This window comes from Sminthopsis crassicaudata, chromosome X, assembly GCF_048593235.1.
Source record: "Sminthopsis crassicaudata isolate SCR6 chromosome X, ASM4859323v1, whole genome shotgun sequence".
Lineage (NCBI taxonomy): Eukaryota > Metazoa > Chordata > Mammalia > Dasyuromorphia > Dasyuridae > Sminthopsis > Sminthopsis crassicaudata.
Genome location: NC_133623.1, coordinates 27,642,146 through 27,655,337, shown reverse-complemented (window position 1 = coordinate 27,655,337; position 13,192 = coordinate 27,642,146). Strand labels below are relative to the sequence as shown.

The 13,192-nt window shown below is 34.1% G+C and overlaps 1 protein-coding gene and 1 long non-coding RNA gene across 9 annotated transcripts in view; one reads left to right on the top strand and one right to left on the bottom strand.

The window, feature by feature from the left end:
• Positions 1–13,192, top strand: part of PNMA6F (PNMA family member 6F) — a 185,923-nt gene that overhangs the window by 15,677 nt on the left and 157,054 nt on the right. The window lies entirely within an intron of this gene.
• The window catches only part of LOC141548253 (uncharacterized), a 93,867-nt gene continuing 83,827 nt past the window's right edge, over positions 3,153–13,192 (bottom strand). For both annotated transcript variants that reach the window (XR_012483863.1, XR_012483864.1), the window contains 2 exons: positions 5,921–6,045; positions 3,153–3,313 (listed from right to left, as the gene is read on the bottom strand). This is a non-coding gene — a long non-coding RNA (uncharacterized LOC141548253). The remainder of the gene's footprint in view (positions 3,314–5,920; positions 6,046–13,192) is intronic.

The window sequence follows — 13,192 nt, the reverse complement described above, 5'->3', positions numbered from 1 at the left end:
TCCCCGACTATACTCCTTAAAGTCTCAGGGTTAGAAATCTGGGGGGACTCAGCGTATGTAAGAGAGGTGTATAAAAAAAGGTCTGGACTTGGATAGGTTAGCCTATGACCTGTGACTTCCCAAACTATACTCTTTATAGACTCAGGTTTAGAAATGTGGGGATACTTATAGAAATTAAGAGAGGTGTACCAACAAGGGCCTGGATTTTGACAGGGAAATTTATGCCCCTTGCCTTCCTATACTATTCTCTTTATGTATTGAGGTTTAGAAATGTGGGGGGACGTAGAGAAAGTAAGAGAAGTGTAAAAACAAGGACCTGGACTTGGATAGTGGAAGACTTAATAGTGGAAGAATCCACTGTTTATTAAAACTCCTGGAAAAACTGGAAATCATTCACAGGAATTAGGATTAAATCATCACCTCCAACTATATATCAACAGTACAAACTAAAATATATGCCATGGATATTAAAGGTTATATCATATTAAGCCTATGACCCTTTTCTCCCCAGACTATAATCTTTATAAAGTCTACTTTAGAAATGTGGGGCGATTTAGACAAAGTAAGACAGGTGTACAAACTAGGGCCTAGACTTGGATAGGTATGTCTATGACCCTTGACTTCCCAGACTATAATCTTTCTAGACTCATGCTTAGAAATGTGGGGGGACTTAGAGAAAGTAAGAGTGGTGTACAAACAAGGGCATGGACTAGGATAGTGGAAGAATTACTCGTGGAAGAATTTATTGTTTTTAATAACTACTAGAAAACTGGTAATCATTCCCAGAAATTTCGATTAAAGCATCACCTCCAACTATATATCAACAGTACTAACTACAATATATGACATGGATATTAAAGAATAATAAATATATGACCCTTGACTTCCCAGACTTTAAGGGCCTGCACTTGCATAGGTAAGTCTGTGTCCCTTGATGTCCCAGATGATAATCTTTATTTACTCAGGTTTAGAAATTTTGGGGGGACTTAGAGAAAGAGACGTGTACAAACAAGGCCCTAGACTTCTATAGGTAAGTCTATGACCCTTGACTTCCCAAACTATAATTTTTATATACTCAGCTTTAGAAATGTGGGTCAATGAGTGTAAACTGTGAGCATTTTTTTTGTTTTTCTTCCCAGATTATTTTTACCTTCCAAATATAATTCTTCCTTTGCAACAACAACAACAACAAAATTTGGTCCTGCACATATATATTGTACCTAGGATATACTATAAGATATTTAATATGTATGGGAATGCCTGCCATCTAGGGGAGGGGGTGGAGGGATGGAGGGGAAAAATTCGGAACAGAAGGGAGTACAAGGGATAATGTTGTAAAAAATTTAACTATGCAAATGTTATGTCTAAAATGTTATAACTATAAAATAAAAAAAATGTGGGTCAATTTAGAGAAAGTAAGAGAGTTGTACAAATAAGGGCCTGCACTTGCATAGGTAAGTCTGTGTCCCTTGATGTCCCAGACGATAATCTTTATTGACTGAGGTTTAGAAATGGGGAGGGACTTGGAGAAATAAGAGACTTTAACAAATAAAGGCCTAGACTTGGATAGGTAAGTCTATGACCCTTGACTTCCCAGAGTATAATTTTTATAGACTCAGCTTAAGAAATGTGGGGCAATTTAGAGAAAGTAAGAGAGTTGTACAAACAAGGGCCTGGACTTGGACAGGTAAGTCTATGACCCTTGACTTCCCAGACTATAATCTATATAGACTCAGGTTTAGAAATGTGGGGGGACTTAGAGAAAGTAAGAGAGGTGTGCAAAGAAGGGCCTGGACTTGGATACTGGAAGAATTACTAGTAGCAGAAGTCATTATTTGTCAAAACTACTGGAAAACCTGGAAATCATTCACAGATATTAGGATTAAAGTATCACCTCAAACTATATATCAAGAGTACACACTAAAATATATGGCATGGATATGAAAGGTTATATCATAATAAATCTATGACCCTTGCACTCCCAGAGTATAATCTTTATAGACTCAGTTTTAGAAATGTGGGGAGACTTAGCTAAGAGAGTAAGTAAGAGAGGTGTACAAACAAGGTTCTGGACTTGGATAGGTGAGTCTTGACTTCCCAGACTACAATCTTTATAGACTCAGGTTCACAATTGTGGCCGGACTGAGAGAAAGCAAGATAGGTGTAGAAACAAGGGCATGTATTTGAATAGGTAATTCTATAACCACTGACTTAACATATTATAATCTTTTTAGATGGACTTGGATAGGTGAATCTATGTCCCTTGACTTCCCACACTATACTTTTTATAGACTCAGGTTTCGAAATGTTGGGGAACTTAGAGAAAGCAAGAGAGGTGTATAAACAAGGGCCTGGACTTGGATAGGTTAATTTATGACCCTTGACTTCCCAGATTATAATCTTTATAGACTCAGGTTCAGAAATGTGGGGGGAATTAGAGAAAGTAAGAGAGGTGTACAAACAAGGGCCTGGACTTGGATAGGTAAGTCTATGACCCTTGACTTCCCAGACTATAATCTTTATAAAGTTTCGTTTAGAAATGTGAGGGGACTTAGACATAATAAGAGAGCTGTATAAACAAGGGCATGGGCTTGGATAGGTAAGTCTATTAACCTTTTCTTCCCAGACTATAATCTTTAGAGACTTAGGTTTAGATATGTGTGGGGACTTAGAGAAAGTGAAGTGTACAAACAAGGGCTTGGACATGGATAGTTAAGTCTATGACCCTTGACTTCTCAGACTCTAATCTTTATAGAATTTCATTTAGAAATGTGAGGGGAACTTAGAGACCAAGGAAACTAATTATCTAGGCTTAGTGACTTCTCTTAGAGCTTTCATAATCTAGGGATCTAATAGAACATTTCCAGGGCTAGGAAGTCTAAAACACAAAGGCTAACAAAATCCATATTTCCTTCTCTAATAAATGGTATCTAGAGACAGACTGAGCAAGGAGGGGGACCTAGATAGTAATGAGCATTTGTAGTGTGCTTTAAAGTATGCAAAGCACTTTACAGATATTATTTCATTTGATTCTAACAACTGTCTTGGGAGGAAGATGATATTATTTTCCTCTAGAAATGACAAACCCTTATTTAGTCATTTTTCAGATCCATCTAACTCTTCTTAACCCCTTTTGTAGTTTTCTTGGCAGAGATACTGGAGTTCCTTGTCATTTCCTTTTCTGAGGAAGAAACTTACCTGGATAAAGTGACTGGGCCAGGCCAATAAGTGTAAGCCCAGATTTGACCTCAGGGAGATGAGTGTTCTTGATTCCGCGCTCGTTGCTCTATTCCATGCAGCGCCACTGAATTGCCTTAGAAAATAGCATTGCATTGAAGTTTTCTAGATATAAACATTAACGTCCTAGATTTTAAGACTTAAAGAACTAGAAACCTAGCTTTAGAGAACTAGGAACACCTAGAGTACTAAACTTACCAACCTGTAACTCCAGCCTTGGTGTGCAAAAGGCTGGAGAGATCTATAGATCTAGAGCTCTAGCTTCTTATCCCTAAACTTAAACGACTCCTAAAATCTAGGCTTTGAGAACTTGCAATACTGATAGAAAAAGCTACATACTAGAAAAACCTAGATCCCCAGGATCAGCGGGGGATGTAACTTCTAAAAACACATAGATAAGTATCCTCTTCTCTTTCTTCCACAATATTTGGAAACAAATATTGTGTAGCATGAGTTATCAAATGGCAAACTATGTTGGTTGCCTTTCCAAGGAGAGTTACTGAGGCTATGTAATACTATTACCTAGCCATGGACTAGTCTTTGTGTTTTTCAGCCCCTGTGTCTGTGGAGGACATGCTAAATCTGATCTTGAGAAGAGTGTTCAGCAGCAGCAGGTTTAATCTGTCATCGTGGAAGTTGAATTTAAGGAGAAGAGGGAAATGGTACTTTCTGACTCATTATTGGGCCTGGAAGTTTTGATTGGCCACATTCATGATTATTCTTTTAGGTAGCTTGGCCTCGGCACACATGGTTTCCTCAGATGTGGTGGGAGTGCTATAATAGGTATTTTGTCATAATTAGCCTATCATAACAATATGATACATATTCAGTTACCTTAGAAGGGATGTTAGGTTAGATTACCTGTTACCTATTTAAGGTACTATCTTGAAAGCTTTCTTTTAAAAATAAATATATAATTTTAAACTCTCTTCAAAATGTTTCAATTTCAAATTCTCTCGCATACCTTTCCCCCTTATTGAGAAGGCAAGCAATTGAGTGATACATATGCAGTCATGAAAAATATTTCCAAATCTGTCATGCTGTACAAGAAAAATTAAATAAAAATTAAAAAAATAATCTGTATTTAAACTATCAGTTCTTTCTGTAGATAGAGGTAGACAGAAATTTTCATAAGTTCTTCAGAATTGTCTTGAATCATTGCAGTTGAGAATAGCTACTCATTATACAATAATACGGCTACTATGTATGATGTTCCCCTAGTTCTGTTCAAATTAGTACATATAAGTCACTATAGAAAATATTCTACTCATCATTTCTTATACAACAACTTGAAAAGCCACTCCCCCAATTGCTAAGTACCTCCTCGGTCTTCAATACTTTGCTACCACAAAAAGAGCTACTAGAAATATTTTTCAACATATTGGTCCTTTTCTTTTTATCTCTTGGGATACAGACCTAGTAAAGGTATTTCTACTTCAAAGGATATATGCAGTTTGGCTGCCTTTTGGGAATAATTTCAAATTCTTCCACAGAATGGATAAATCAGTTAACAACCCCACCAACAGTGCATTAGTGTCCCAATGTTCCCACATCATCTTCCAAGATTTATCTGTTTCCTTGTGATATATTAACGAAGAAGACAGGTGGGAGGTGATACCTCAGAATTGTCTTTATTTGCCTTTCTCTAATCAATATTGAATTAAAGCATTTTTTTTCATGACTATTCTTTGACAATTTATCAATTGGGAAATGACCTGAATTCTTATAAATTTGGGTCAGTTCTCTGTATCTCTGAGAAATGAGGCCTTTGTCAGAGAAAATTCTTTTTAAAATTTCCTCCAGTTTTCTGCTTTCCTTCCAACTTTGGCTGCAGTGGTTTTGTTTGTGTAAAACCTTTCAATATAATACAAGTTATCCATTTAAAATCCTGTAATGCTCTTTATCTTGTGTTTAGTCTTCCTTTCTTCATAAATCTGACAGTTAAAGTATTCCATGATCCCTAACTTGATATCACCTTTTTGTTTAAATCATGCACCCATTTTGACCTTATCTTGCTATACAGGGTGAAATTTTGGTCCATGCTGTGATTATATTAAACTGATTTCTAGTTTTCCCCACAGTTTTTGTCAAATAGTAAGTTCTTGTCCCCAAAGCTGAGTCTTGGGTTTATCAAACACTGAATTACTACTGTCATTTACAACCATGTACTGTGTACCTAATCTATTCCACTGATCTACCACTGTACTTAGTACCAGACTGTTTTGATGATTGTTTTGTAATATAGTTTTGAAATCTGGTACTACTAGGCACTTTCCTTCACAATATTTTTTTCACCAATTCCCTTCAGAGTCTTGACCTTTTGTTCTTCCAGATGATTTTTGTTATTACTTATTTTTCCTATCTCTATAAAATAATTTTTGGTAATCTGATAGTATTGCACTAAATGAGTAAATTAATTTAGGCAGAACTGTCATTTTATCATATTGGCTTAGTTTACTACCTATGAGCAACTGACATTTCTGACTTCATTTGTGTGAAGTGTTTTGTAATTATGATCATATAATTCTTGGGTCTTGGCAGGTATTTAATATTGTCTACAGTTATTTTAAATGAAATATCTCTATTCCCTTCCTGTTGGAATTTTGTTGGTAATACACACAAATGCTGATGATTCATATGGGTTTACTTTCTATCCTGTAGCTTTACTAAAATTGTTAATTACCTTTTAGTTGATTCTCTAAGTATACCATCATATCATCTGCAAAGAGTAATAGTTTTGTTTTCTCGTCGACTATTCCAATTCCTTCAATTTCCTTTTCTTCTTTTCTTGCTATATAGCCAGCATTTCTATTGAGACAAAAATATGATTTCATATGATTGGTTTTTAAAATTCAGGTCAATTATGCTGATACTTTTTCTAATATTGAACCAGTCTTGCATTAAAGGGATGCATTTAATATTTCAGCTTTTCTACAAAAAAGATTTTGAAAATTAAAAAAAAAAGCAGTAGAGGGAAAATTGGGGAATGAGAGAAATGCAAGAAAATTATGAAAAGAAAATTAACAGCATTGTAAAACCACAAAGAAAAAACTCAATAAAAATAAGAATTAGCCAAGTAGAAAAAGAGGTACAAAACACCACTGAGTAGATGATAATCACTTTGAGCTATCAAAAAAAAAAAAAATCAAAAGAACGAAAAAGTAAAAGAAAATGTGAAATATTTCATAAGAAAAACAACTGACAGAAAATAGTAGAGAGATAATTTAAGAATTATTGAACTATCTGAAAGCCATGACCAAAAAAGAGCTTAGATAGTTCTCTTTTATTTCAAAATATTTCAAAAAATTATAAGGGAAAACTGACTTCCAAGATATCTTAGAACCAAAGAGCAAAATAGTCATGAAAGAATTCACTGATCACTTTCTGAAATAGGCCCCCAAATGAAAATTCCCAGGTTTATAACAGCCAAATTCCAAAGCTTCCAGGTGAAGGAAAAATATTGCAAACAACCAGAAAGAAACTCTTCAAACACCATGAAGCTACAGTCAGGACCACAAAAGGTTTAATACCTATCACTACAAAGGAGGCTTTGAATTATGGAAGGCAAGAGGGCTAGGATACAATTAAGAATAAACTACTCAGCAAAACTTAGTACAATCTGGGGATAGGGGGGGGGGAGAGTACATTTAATGAAACAGAGGACATACCTAGCATGACAAGGCTAGAAGCTGAAGAGAAAATATTATATTCAAATCCAAGACTCAAATAAAGCATAAAAACATGAAAGAAATCATAAGGAACTCAGTAAGGTTAAACGGTTTATATTTCCAAATGAGGACAAGATACATGTAATCACTAAGAACTTTAACATCATTAGGGCAGTTAGAGAAGGTGTACTTAGGGGGCGTGGATACGAGTATTAATGTTGGGATGATCTCAAAAGAAAAATGATAGTCTAAGATGGATACATTGAAAGAAAAGGGAAGATAGATGGAAAAGATTATCTAATATCAAAGTGGTATACAAGGAAGAGTTTTTACAATAGAACAAAAAGTTGACAAGGGGGAAGAAAGCAGGTAATACATAAATATATATATATATATTCATGTGTATGTACGTGTGTGTATATATATATATATATATATATATACATACATACATACACACACACACCCATATATATGTATATATCTAGAGATCCACATACATACATACATACACACACACAGGCTAAGAGAAAGAAGGACATCTGATGAGAGAGAGGATAGGTTAAAGAAATTCAAAAGAAAACCAGATTTTTCTGGAAGAAATAGAGTTGATAAAAAAGGGATAAATAAAAGAGAATAGGGTCAAGAGAAATTCACAGCCAAGAAACATATGAACTGAACTCACCCATAAAACAGAAGAGATAGCAGAATGGATGAGAAACCAGAATCTAACAAAACATTATTTATTAGATACCCTTATTTTAACTTTGTATTTGTCCTTCTGTTTTAAGTGTATGGAGAGAATTTATTGCACTTTAGTTGAAGTAAAAAATGTAGAATACATACATATATATATGTATATGTGTGTGTGTATGTATGTATGTATCGTTTGCTACAATCTCAGACAAACCAAAAATGTAGAATATATATATATGTATGTATATGTATGTATGTATGTATTGTTTGCTACAATCTCAGACAAACCAAAAGCAAAACTATACCTACTTAAGAGATAATAAACTAAATACCATTTTGCTAAAAAGTATCATAGCCAATGATTTAATATCAATACTAAACATATATGCACCAAATGGCATAGTATCTAAATTCCTAAAGGAAAAGTTAAATCAATACAGGAGGATATAAACAGTAAAACTATGCCAGTTTTAACCCTCTCAGAATTAGATAAATCTAACCACAAAACAAATTTTAAAAAGTTGAAATAAAATTTCTGAAAAGTTAGATATGATATCAGTTTGTAGAAAATAGAATGGGAATACAAAGGATCATAGATTTTTTCTCAGTAGTACATGGTATCTGCACAAAAAAAGTGACCATAGTGCTTTAAACCTCACAAACAAATGCAAAAAAGCAGAAAATATTCAATACACCCTTTTCAGACCATAATGCAATAAAAATTAAATTTAATAAAGGGCCTTTGGAATATAGATACAAAATTAATTAGAAACTAAATAATCTAATCCTAAAAAATGAATGGATCAAAGAAACAAGCAGTAATTTCATTAAAGATGATGACAAAATGAGAAAACAGCAAAATTTGTGGGTTGCACCTAAAGCAGTTTATGAGGAAAATTTTATACTTTTAAATAATGTTTACATCAATAAAGGAAAAAGATCAACCAATTGAGCATGCCATTTAAAAAATTAGAGAAACAAATTCAGGATATCCAAGTAAATGCCAAAATAAAAATTCTAAAAATCCAAAGATTTATAAAATTGAAATTTAAAAAAAATGAACTAAAAATGATCCATTTTTAAGAAAAAAATAAAATAAACCAATCCTAAATTTGATTTTTTTAAAAGGAAGACAAAATACCAACATCAAAAATGAAAAGGATGAATTCACCACCAATTAAGATGAAATGAAAGCAATTATTAGGAGCTATTTTTACCCAACTATATGCCCCTAACAACAATATATATGGAATAGGTAGATATTTGCAAAAGTTTAAATTGTCCATATTAACAAAATAGGAAACAGACTACTAAAATAACCTTATCTTTGAAAAATAAATTCAACAATTGATAAATTAGCTCCCTGAGGAGGAAAAAAAAATCCAGAACCAGATGAATTAACAAGCAAATGCTACCAAACACAGAAGAAAATAACTAATTCTGTTGGGAACACAATCTGTAACTTTGCTTTACCTCTTTTCTTCTGAGAGAATAATGGCAATTCAAGGAGACTGACAGTCAGTCTCTTTTCTCTGTCCTCTCCCGCTAAGAGGCAGTTGCGTGTTCTGACCTCTCTCCTCATCCCTCTGCCTTCAGTTTATTTCATTCCCAGTCCACAAGCAACACCTCTGTCAGTAAAAGCTGCTTTGCAACTCTCAGTTATGATGAGCCACAGTTGTGGAGGCTCTCAGAGAATTGGCCTGCCCCTTACAGTGCACTTAGGCATGGTCCTTAACAAATTCCAATACCATAAAAACTATTTGGAAAAATAGGTAGAGTCCTACCAAATTCTTTCTTTGATACAAACATGATTTTAATACATAAACCATAAATCAAAAACAGAGAAAGAATATTATAGCTCAATTTCCTTTATGAATATCAATGCAAAAAATTTAAATAAGATACTAGCAAGGAGATTATAGTAATATATTGTAAAGATCATTCATTATGAGCAAGTGTAATTTATACCAGAAATACAGGACTGGTTCTATATTGGGAAAATTTTGAGTATAACTAACCATATCATCAACAAAAACAACAAAAATCATATCTCAAGAGATGCAGAAAAAGCTTTTGACAAATTACAACACTAATTCCCATTTAAATATTAGAAAGCATTGAAAAAAACTGGAGTATTGGTCAACATGCCATTTGGGGGAGGGGGTGGGGGGAAGGAGGGGAAAAATTGGAACAAAAGGTTTTACAATTGTCAATGCTGAAAAATTACCCATGCACATATCTTGTAAATAAAAAAAATTTAAAAATAAAAAAAAATCAAGCTTTTAAAAAAAAAAAAAAAAAAAAAAAAGAGAGAGAGAGAGACATTATCTAAACCAAGATCAAGGATTATCTGAAATGGGGATAAGCTAGAAGCCTTAACAGATATCGTGGTCTTACTGGGATCACCATTTTTAATCAGTACAATACTAGAAATGCTAGATATAGCAATAAAACAAGAAAAAGAAGTTGAAGCAATAAGAGTAGGCAAGGAGGAAACAAAACTATTACTCTTTTTTGATAATATGCCAGTATACTAAGAGAACCTGAGAGAATCAACTTAAAAACTAGTCAAAACAATTAAGTTTACCAAAGGAGCAAGGATATAAAATAAATCCACACAAATCATTAGCATTTCTCCATATTAGCAATAAAACCCAGCAGGAAGAGGGAAAGAAATGCCATTTGAAATAAGTCCAGAGAAATATTTCAAAGCCTATCGACCAAGACACATATAGGAACTATATGAACACAATTACAAAATGCTTTTTTCATACAAAAAAAAAAAACTAAACAACTCAGAAAAATATTAACTGTTTTTAGGCTAAGCCACTATAATAAAATGACAATACAACCTAAATTTATTTACTTATTAAATGCTAGACTAATCCAATTTCCAACACATTATTTTTAAGGCTAGAAAATAATAACAATTCATCTGGAGGAACAAAAGGTCAAGAATATTTAGGAATCAATGAAAACAAAAGTGGAGAAAGAGGACCTATCTATAGTAAACCTCAAAGTATACTACAAAGAAGTAATCATCAAATACATCAAATATTACTGCTAGATTTATATCCCAAAGAGATAAGAGAAAAAGAAAAAGGATACACATACACACACACATACATATATACGAATACACACACATACACACACTTTTTTAAAGCAGCTCTTTAAGTGATTACAAAAAATTTGGAAAATGACAGGATGCCCATCAACTGGGGAATGGCTGAACAAGTTGTGATACAGGATTGTGATAGAATACTAATGTGCTGTAAAAATGATGAAAAGGATAGTTTCTGAGAAACCTGAAAGATTTGTATGAACTGATGCAAAGTAAAGGGAGAAGAACTAGTAGAACAATTTACAGAGTAACAGTATTGTAATGCTAATCAACTGCGAAAGACTTAGTAATGCTGATCAATATGATTCACAACTATTCCAAAGGACTCATGACATAAAAAGTTATCCATATCCAGACATAACTGATAGACTAAGAGTAAAATGAAGCTTTCCCTCCATTTTTCTTCTCCCTCCCTCTCCAAACATGCATGACCTCATATATAAAAGAAGTATTGTATTTTTTGTCTTTTTAATGAGTGGGGGTGGACAAGAGAGAATTTGGAACCAAACATAAAATTAAATTTCAAAATAAATAAAATGTTTTCAATTACTAACAAATTGAGAAACACAAATTAAAACAACTCTAGGGTACCATCTCACATCTATCATCAGGCTAATATGATAAAAAATAAAAATGACAAATACTGGAAGGGCTATAAATTAGATGATTAGAAATTAACCATTGAATTGTTGGTAGAGTTGTGAACTGGTTCATCTATTCCAGAAAACAATCTGGAACTCTGCTCACAAAACTATTAAACTGTGCATACCCCTCCACTCAGCATTATTTCTTAGTAGGGCTATAACCCAAAGAGGTAAAAAAATTGGGGGGAAAACCCATGCGTACAAAAATAGCTTTTTTGTAGTGATTGAAGTCGAATTGAAAATTTAGGGGATGCTCTCAACTAGGGAATAGCTGAACAAGTTTTAGTGTATGTTATACTAAATTATGAAGGGTCCCAGTTTCTAAGAAATCAGTGAAAACTTATATGAATTGATGTGAAGTGAGAAGAATCAAGAGAAGACAGTAACATCACTATTGTAAAGATAATCAATGTGAAAGACTTAGTAACTTTGATCAAGAAAATGACTCACTATTTCAAAAGACTCATGATTAAATAAGCTCTCCACCCTCCAGATAGAGAACCAATAGATTTAGGGTACAGATTGAAGTATTTTTTTGGACATAGCTAATATAGGAATTTGTTTCGCATGACTATACATATTTGTACAGGCTTTGTTTTTCTTGCTTTCTCAATCAATGGTGGTGGGGAGAGAGTGGTTGGGACAGAAAATCTGATACTGACAATAAAATTTTTTTTTGTGCGGGGGCAATTGGGGCTAAGTGACTTGCCCAGGATCACACATCTAGGAAGTGTTAAGTTGAACTCGGTCCTCCTGACTTAAGGGCTGGTGCTATATCCATTGAACCACCTAGCTGCCCCAGTAACATTGAATTTTTAAAAAGGATATCATACTTCCTGCTTCTTAATCTGGAAAACACTCATTGCCCCAGGTTTCAACTTCTCAAAACCCCTGTAGTTGAATTACTGTATAAACTGTCCTAGGCAAGATGCTGACACTCTAATTTGACATGTTATTGGTTTGCCAGTCCTGGCCAATTTGAAAGCAAAGTATCTATTCTCAGAGGGCACATTGAATCAAGTCAATGATTATGGCTGAACATGATAAGAACTGGTCCAAGTGTCTTTTCCAGTTCCAGAAAGATTTTTCTGAATTTGGTTGGCCTCCAACACTCTTACTACCTTCATATTAACTTAGAATAGCATGGTGGCAGAGCTATAGTCCTGCTCAGGTGGAGGTTATAATTACCAAGGATCTAGGAGAGAATGTTTTATTTAGTGCCCATCAACAATGACAATGCTTTTTCCCTAGAGCCACACCTAACTTTATATTCAAAGGGACACAGTTCAACTTAACACTGTGGATAAAATGCTAAATTTTCAAGCCATGTAAAGGAGGCTTGCCTCACAAAAAGATAGAGGCTGAGGCCATCAAGGTGACAAAATATACTTTATCTAGTATTTCAACTAGCTGATGTTTATAAAACGCCGAAAAGCCTTTTTTTTTAAACCTTACTCTGTTCCTTTTGGAACTATGGTTAAAACACTATGGGCTACCCTCAACTCACCTTGGATTTTATTATAGACAAGTAATAGGAGGCTAGCTGCAAATGGAACTGCATATTACCCATGCCCTCATTGCCAAACTTCCCCTCTATAGAACCAAACATTAGCAAATATTGGCAATCTGGTCTTCAATCAGGAGTTATGCTTAATTCTGTTTCTCATCATATCACTGAGGAAATGTCCAAGGAAACAAATAACTTGGCCCATGAGTCACCTGCCCAATGTCTACTGCTGTAACCAGTGGCAGCAAATTCGCTCTTCCCATTTTATGAGGGGTTCAGGGGTGGTGATTGATACTTGATATTAGCTCAGATAGGC